The sequence below is a fragment of the Drosophila novamexicana genome, unplaced genomic scaffold (genome assembly GCF_003285875.2).
Source record: "Drosophila novamexicana strain 15010-1031.04,08,12 unplaced genomic scaffold, DnovRS2.1 tig00000193-arrow-pilon, whole genome shotgun sequence".
NCBI classification, from domain to species: domain Eukaryota; kingdom Metazoa; phylum Arthropoda; class Insecta; order Diptera; family Drosophilidae; genus Drosophila; species Drosophila novamexicana.
Window position 1 is genome coordinate 1,636,408 of NW_020824787.1, and position 7,703 is coordinate 1,644,110.

Sequence of the window (7,703 nt, forward strand, 5' to 3'; positions counted from 1 at the left end):
AGTTACGCACACGACATCCGTAGAATCTCAAAGTTCTAATAAAAGTATCCACTAATCATAGCCAACACTCAGAGCAACTGCCTCATTTCCCATAGCAAAAGCAACCAATTCATAATCCATAAAGCCCAATGGCTCTTAGAATTCTCCATCCAAGTACTTTGCTGTATCTCCTCCTGCTCCCCCTGGTCCTGAGCAGCTGCCCTGGCGAAGTTGCTAATACGACGCATGGGCCTAACCCTCATAAGCGTAGAGCAAACAGACAAACAGTTGCAACTCAGCCAAAAGCTATAATAAAGTTGCGGATGTAAATAGCAACAATAACAACAACAACGAGAACAGCAACAAGCAGGGAAAAACTGGGAAATGAAATGAAAATCAACAAAACAGCAGTCATAGCCGCAAAGGATTTTCACAAGGTTTTTTTTCCATGTGCCATACGCAAAAGGATACATGACAAGGCGAAGCCAACAGGAAGTGAGAGCCGCCCAGACAGTCGGGCAGACAGAAAACATTCAGAGACTATGTGGCGTCTACAACAACAAGCCAACAATATTCAGCTATGATATTAAATTTCCAGATTTTTCGGCAGTAAATGTCCATGTGTGTGTGTGTGTGTGTGTGCATACGCTTCCGTTTTACTATTTAAACAAAGCGATTAAGGGTGCGCATCCTGCGCCTAAAAGCAGCCAACAGAAATCACATTGATTGACATAAATGAAGAATAATCGAATTGCGCTCATAAAACTCCAAACTAAGTGCCAGCCCAAGCGGCGGCTCAAGTGTCATTCTATCTAGCAAGGCACAGTGGGCTTGACATTTTCTCTATCTCACATTTAACATCAACATTGTTAAAATTTTAAAAATTATTAAATACCATTCCGAAAATATGTTTTTAATTCTATAAAACTGTTGTCGGTTTACTATTAGGCCGTAGTCCTTAATCCATTCTCTAGAAATATTGATAGTCTTAAATATAATATCTCATTTTGGAATGTTCTCTTTATTTAAGCGAAAATTTAGAACAAATCTGAAAATATTATAAAATGTTGTTTTGATATTCTAAATTTTTATCAAGGGAATATTATAAATATATTTTAAAAATAAAAGCAAACTTTTCATAAAATTCTGCTAAAAGAATACACGAATACAGGGGACACCCGGGTTTGAACCGGGGACCTCTCGATCTGCAGTCGAATGCTCTACCACTGAGCTATATCCCCACATATCTAACACGCAACTGTTGCTAAACTTGCATTTTCTTTAAATACACACCACTGTGCAGCCCTCTAAATTGTAGGCGTGGGCTTTTTACCCAGCCTCATAAATTGTGCGAAAAAAGTGTCAAACTTGAGTTGACAGGCGGAGGACAGGAGTGGATTGGGAAGCGCGGGGGACACAGGCATGATGCGCACGTCAGCGGTAATTAGTGCAGCGGCGCCCAAAAGTCGACTACAATTTCATTGGGCAACAATTTGTTGTTGTTGCTGTTGTTGTTGTTGTTGTTGCTCTTGCACTAATTACAAAATAACTTTTGCAGCCTTTTTCTCTGGCTGCGTTGTCATCTTTGTTGGGATTCCCCGTGGCGTCTATGATGTATGGCTTTTCGGTAGAGGGGGTTAACATTTTGTGGGAGTTTGGCAGCATCCGCTTATGGATTACAGACAGCAAAAGGCTTTCGGTTTTAATTACCAGCCACGAGCGGCTTTAAACTTGTTGTTTCGCCAAATTCAAGCACACACAGAAATATGCTAGAGATTTTGGCAAAAGCGTAAAGTCTGTGTATGGTCATCAGCAGTAGGCACGGACATGGACATGGACATGGACGGCTTGTTGATTTAGCAGATTCATGCTGTCAATCCACACGTCCACCCACTCAATCACAAACTAAACGCTGCGCTCGGCTCGATAAGCGCGTGCCACCGTAAACCGTAAACCGTTGGCCGTAAACCGAAACCGTAACCGAAACCTGCCAACGCGATGGGCCTCTTGTTTGGGGTGTGTCGCCCGAGGAGGGTTGTGGGCATATCTGTGTGGCACGAAAACGATTTCGCTTTCGTCAGCCAGAGATTTAATATTTATTTTTGTTTGTGTGCAAATAGCTGGAAGCGTCACAGATATGAGACGCAGCACGTTTTGGTTGGGTTCCTCAAGCGGATTCAACTTGTTTTGCCTGTTATTAGTTTTGAGACTCTGATAAAAGTGCTTGTCTTATGCCTTCAATTCCAACTGTGTGTAGTCGACACAACTGTAATGGGAAACGATGTTTGCATTCCTGGGAAAACTTTATTTGAATTATACCATTTCGCTAACATCTAGCTTTAAGGAAAAATATTTTTATTGCATATAATATAGACTTCATATAATATAGACTTCATACAAAACAAATTACCCGGATATTCTATTACAATTTTTAAAAACAAAATACCTTTGAGAATTCGGCACAGAATTAAGAAAATTGTGAGATTCAGTAAAACCTAACCTTTAAGCTATACCAGCTACTCTTAAAAGGTTGCAACAAGAATAAGTTCCAGGATGGATATATTCTTGCAGATGCCGCCCAATGGTAAAATAGAAACTGGCCAACTTTCCGGGCAACATATTTTCGCATCCATATAAATGTCGTTAGAATCATTTTGTACATTTATGCATGTTTAATTAGCATATGCCCATTTTGTGAATAGTGCCAACCCCATCGCGAGCATCCATTAAGGCCAACAACAAATACATTCACCAGGCACATTCATATTTCTAAAGTGAATACAATGAATAACGACACAAAAGCCAAAGTGCCAACAACAAAAGCAAAACGAGCCGTTGGCCTGAGCTGCAACTTTATTTTAAGCTAGAATGCACACACGTTTTGTGCCCCAACCAACCCCCCGCCAATCCTGGCGCACTGCCTGCCACAACGGGCGACACACCGGAAACGATGCTTTTGCGCCCCGGCGTGTGTCGAGCCTTTATGAGTTTTTGCTTTTTTTACCCTCAAAATGCATAAATACTTTGTATATATATATATGTATATCTCAGTTCGTAGAATGTCTTGATTAATGTTGGCGTGCGTTGGCTTTTAGCCCTACTCCAGGCCTTAGCCCAGCCGCAGATCCACTCTTATTTTGGCACCCTGGACAGGGCAATAAAAATGCTGTCACACATCATTTGGCAGTGTTCGCAAAAACTGCGAAAAACAGTAATTTAAAATTTTTGAAAAATTTTAGTACAATCAGCCGCCGGACACCTGATACCCAGTCCGCTGTAGCGTTGCCATGGCCTGGCATCATAATGAATCTAATCACTTACGCTCGAGTGCATCAATTATACTGCCATCAAGCATCACGGCCTGAACGAGGCGCTGACAAACAGACGGACGTACGGAAGGAGTCTGACAGGCGGCCAGACAAAATGACTGGCGGCTCACACTGCCTCTCTGACTCCCTCTGACAAGCGTGGCAAATGCGACGACCGACAACAAAAAGCCAACAGAAGCGACGAGTCCTTTGTTAACTGCGAAAATTTGTTTGCAGCGTCATCAACAACAGCAACAGCAACAACAACCACGACAAGCTCGTCAACATCAAGTTGATAACTTTATGATATATATATATACATATATATGCCCCTTAACTGCCCACAGCAAATGGCAAAATCGCAGTTATGTGGGGTTGTAAAATTCACGTGCTGCATGCAGCAAATGGATTGAATGTGTATGGGAAATACATACATGTATAAGACTAGAAAATGTTTAGAAATACTTTATTTCAAATTTAAAAATAATAAAATAGCTGCCTACATATATTCTGACTATGGAGTTAATATATATATATATATATATATATATATATATATATATATATATGAAGAAATCTGGTTAAGAGCACAATTTAATGTAAAAAAAAGTAAGAGGCTCTAGAATGGAGTTCCCGACTAGGGGATTCCCTGAACCCTCTTTCAGCCATTCTTAATGGGTTCGGGATATAATAAAAGAATACTGATCCAGGTATTGTTGGCCTGCTACTTATAATGAATGGATGAAGATATAGTCAAAATGAAAGAAAATATAGACTTCCGTATATAAAAGGTTCCTAAGCAAAGCAAGAAACCCTGCTAGTGGTACTTAAAATCATGAGAATCGCATAGTAAGGCGATATTAAAAATTTTAATTTTGTGTTATTTTAAGCATAGCAGGAAATTTTCTTGTTATATTAGTTTTCAATATATTTTGAATATGCATGTACTAATTAGCTTTTCTTAACTTTCTGAGTACTTAAAGAGAATTTATTTTAATGACTCTTCCTTGGAAGTCCCTCTCACTGAAACCCATAGTTGCCGTGGTCAGCTGTGTGGCACAAAGCCACAAAAGTTGTTTTTAAGCTGATGCGTTGAACTTTTCATCATTATTGAAATATTAAATTTCATTCGCTTTGAAGCGCAGCAACGACAACGCCTTTAATTGCGAAGCATGTGAAGACTTAAAAGTCGCCTTTTATGCGGTTGCCGTCAAAGCGAAACTCAATTAAGCGACAGCTGCCCCCGCCCACGAGAGCTTGTGCATCTGATTTAAAAGTGCTGATACGGCAGTTGGCAGCACAACGAGGACATCAATGAGGATACTTTGTCAGGGTTGCCAGCGACAACAAAAAATGCCCTATTCAAAGACATTTTTAATTGAAATTATCTGATGCTACCTTTGGCAGCAGTCAAATTTTGCGTTTTTCTGCTTTGTTGCCCTCCCAAACTGAATCCAAATCTGATTGATATATATGTATGCCACGCATATCGTGGTTGCTGGCTTGGTTGGCAAATATATTGGGTGGCTGGCAACTTGTTTACAACTTGGACGCTAATAGCGGCTTTAAGTCAGCCAAGGATATACCATAAATCCATGTTAATAACGCCAGGCGATCATTGAAGACCCCCTTTTATTTTTTTGGCCTGTTGCTGAGGCTGGCGAAATTCATTCCCCGAGACGCAAATTCAAAGACATTTAAGTAGATTAAGCGACTTTCATGTTGTCCTCCTCCTCGATGGCAGCCATCAACCCAAATGAACGTCGACAGTAAAACAATTCACCAGGCACGCCCGGTGCAAAGGACTTGAGCACGATACGGCAACGACAACGACATCAACGACAGGACATAAAGCCTGCAATATGCCTTGCCACTCTAAAAGGCGACTCTCAAATATGCAAATAGCTCTCGAGCATGGGCGTGGCTCAATGGGCGTTGCAGCAGCAAACAATGAAAGTAAATGCCAAAACATTTTATTGATTATCAGGCGAAAGCTGAGACGGCGGCTGAGCGCACAGTGTGTTGACTATTATTTGCATGACAACAAAAAATTCGATAATGAAATAATTATTAAGCTGATTTAAGTGTATTAATGGCTTATATGTTAATGGTCCACGACAATTGCCAATAAAATATTTTTAATAATTGAAAGAAAGTATTTTAACAAGGAGTTTTCAGTTGGGTTTTTCCAACTTCCATTTAAAGTTTTGCATTGCCAGGGTAAAAAGCTTCACCTGTAAATGCAAAATTCTCAGATTTCTTCCTCTTCTTCTGTTTTATCCTGCATCCATAAGGGAGGTTAAATTAATTTTGTGTTATACATTTCAATGTGTCGTATAATCACGAACCCTAAAGGCTGGTAGTCGCTTCGAGTTGGGAACCGCACCAACTAAAGTGATTTGGAGCTTGCAGTCATGCCTCAAAAGTTCTTCAAGTCCCAAGAATGAATTAATTTTTTCAACTTAGTATGTATTGATCTATACAATGAACTGTGCCCCACTGTGCAACAGAGCTATTGTTGCTACTTGAGTTGCCATTACGCGGCGCCGGCGAGTATGCTACACTTTTTGCGAGTGGAGAGAGCTGAAGTCACAATTTCAGTTGAAGTTGTGGAGGCTGTGTGTGTGGGTGTGAGTTCCAGTGAGAGCATTGAGAATTTTAATAACCGCAGCGAAGCGCACAACTCGTAGTGAAACGAGTGCCATAAATTATGCCACCCACCGGTCGAAAACGGCTGCAACATTGACAGTCGCAGTTGTCCTGCGTCCTTTTTTGGCCGCCCGTCGAGCGATTTGTAATACACAACTCGCTGAGCCTCAGACCCAATTTTCAAAAAAAAAAAAACTCACTCTCACTTTGGATTGCGCTTTTGCTCGCACAGTGGGCGTCATTGACGCCCCCGTTTGATGCGTTTGATATATGGGTTGGAAATTTAAACTTTGCAATGCAGGAACAATTTTAAGCTGACAGCAGCCAGGACAATGCGCATCAATTTATATTGTGTAGCACTTGGCTGGTCAATGCGGCGTCATAATGCAATTGTATAATTTTCTTAAAAGCTCCACTCGTTCAATGGGGCCTGGCCGGCAGGTCTTGAGTGCACTTCAGCCTAAGAGCTGGCGCCGGCGATGGCAAAGAGCAGCAAGGATCACAAAAGGCATTAGAGAAATTAAAAAGTGCCCCCACCAAATGAACAGTGGACAATGAACCCCAAATGGTCGCACATTTGGTCAGCCGGCTACAAAACAATCAGCCAAATGGCGTGAACTGGACGCATTTAAAGACATTTAGGGACATTTTAGTTAATTGAAACAAGCATCATGCAAATAAAAACTAAAGCAAATCGCAAATATAAATAGAATTCAGCACAGCGCAAATCCTTGCCAGCCCGCGCCAGTCACGTCTCGGCCGTGTGGCTTAGGCCTTAAGCTACCAAAAGCGAAGGCGACGACCACCTGTGGCGGCCCGGACGCGACAGGGCCGCAATGTTGTTGCCGCCTCACGTCTCAGGTGCAAATGAAGATTTATAAAATTTGCAAATTGATTCAACGTGCAAGTGTTTTTTAATTTGCCCACCAAGGAAACTCACTTAATCAAATTTTTATGCGTCCTCTGGGGGCACACCCTCACACACACACGCTCGCACATTCACACCCAAATGGCTGCGGTCGTCTCGATTTCACCCCTGAGACCGACTGCCAGGGCTCAGTAATTGAGGGTTAAACTAGCGTGTGCCCATCAACAGGTAATTGCCGTTCAGATTGCGATTTTTATGACAACTTGTGGCTTGTTAGCGTAGCATAATTCATGAGCTCTTGCCCCCAATGTCTCTATCTCTTTCTCTCACTTACATTGGCATAGTTGAAATTTCATAAATTCTCGCAATCAAAGTAGTCAATCAGCAAAACTATTCCCTGATCTGATGATACTAAAGGCTAAGCCTAGATATCGAAGCGTACTGTCGTGACACGAACATCAGCAGAACGTCGTCTCAAATTAAAATCAAACTAGAAAAATATTTATAAAATTTGTAAGTCCCCTTTTTTAAATAATAATAACATTTCAAAATTTTAAAAAATATTTTATGGAAATAATTTACTTATGGCACAAAAAAATTGATGGTAGCTCCACGTGACTCGTTTGATTTTTCACAACTTGCCAAACATAAATCAGAATCATTTCCAATCATAATATGTCTTGCACTCATGCCTTTACTAAGCATAATCATAATCCAACGACTACGAAGTTTTCTTATAAAAAAAAATTTCTCAAAATGTGTTTACTTCTCATCGAATTTTCAACTTGTGCGACACATTAAAAGGATTTGCCTGGCACGTGCACGCACACTTGAAGGCCTTTCACGAAATACTACAAAAGGAAAAAAAATATCGCACTTCCAAGTTAGCATCTTGAAGC

General features: G+C 40.9%; 1 non-coding gene across 1 annotated transcript; it reads right to left on the reverse strand.

Annotated features, from left to right (window-relative positions):
* Positions 1-1,148: 1,148 nt before the first annotated feature.
* On the reverse strand, positions 1,149-1,220 carry Trnac-gca. Its single transcript has one exon. It is a non-coding gene; the product is annotated as a tRNA-Cys (tRNA).
* Between the last annotated feature and the right edge of the window lie 6,483 nt (positions 1,221-7,703).